The following is a 727-nucleotide window of genomic DNA, read 5'->3' as shown; positions in this document are numbered from 1 at the left end:
CCCCCATGCATGTATTAATGTTTGCACAATGACATTGAAATGCAGACAGGTTCTTGTCTTGCATGTGGTACTCAGAGGTTACTGCATAATAGGACAAAAAAGAGAACCTGTTTGACTATCTTCTTGCCCCTGCCTGTACTAAAGGAAAAAAGAGGTTAAAATTTGGAAATAGACATACCAGTACTTTCCAACTACAGTTTAGTCATAATTTAAAAACTAAGTAAAAACAAATATGTAAAGAGAAATCCTGGAAGGCTCTTTTAGTCTAAGGAGATAGCTGCCCAAGGATATGTCCAAACCACATGGAAAAGGTTATGGACATATAGAAATTGTATTCGCTAATAAAGAATTTCTGGAAATAGCCATGCTCCAAAACTACTCATTCAGTTACCTTGATATCCCTTCAGTTCTTTATTTAGAATACTACCTATTAAAATCAATTCACAATATATATTCAATCTCTAATAGGCAGCTGTTGTTGTGACCCTACCCAAGGTATTTATAACTCTTTGTAAAATGCCTCATAAATTTAATTCTGGATTTTGAAAAGCGTTTCCCATGATTGTTTATAAATGATCATAGGATGGGGCAGTGTCTATGTGAGTCAAATGTTTGGCTTCCACAAAATTAAGCTTTCTTAATGATTGGCTTTTAACACTTTAAGACCTTGATGAGCAATGTGCATCTGTAGAGAGAGATTAAGATGTGCATGATTTTCAGAATTGTT

This window comes from Echinops telfairi, unplaced genomic scaffold (assembly GCF_000313985.2).
Source record: "Echinops telfairi isolate 266 unplaced genomic scaffold, ASM31398v2 ScPeMD7_7469;HRSCAF=8507_1, whole genome shotgun sequence".
In the NCBI taxonomy this organism is placed as follows: Eukaryota; Metazoa; Chordata; class Mammalia; order Afrosoricida; family Tenrecidae; genus Echinops; species Echinops telfairi.
This window is presented reverse-complemented; position numbering follows the sequence as displayed.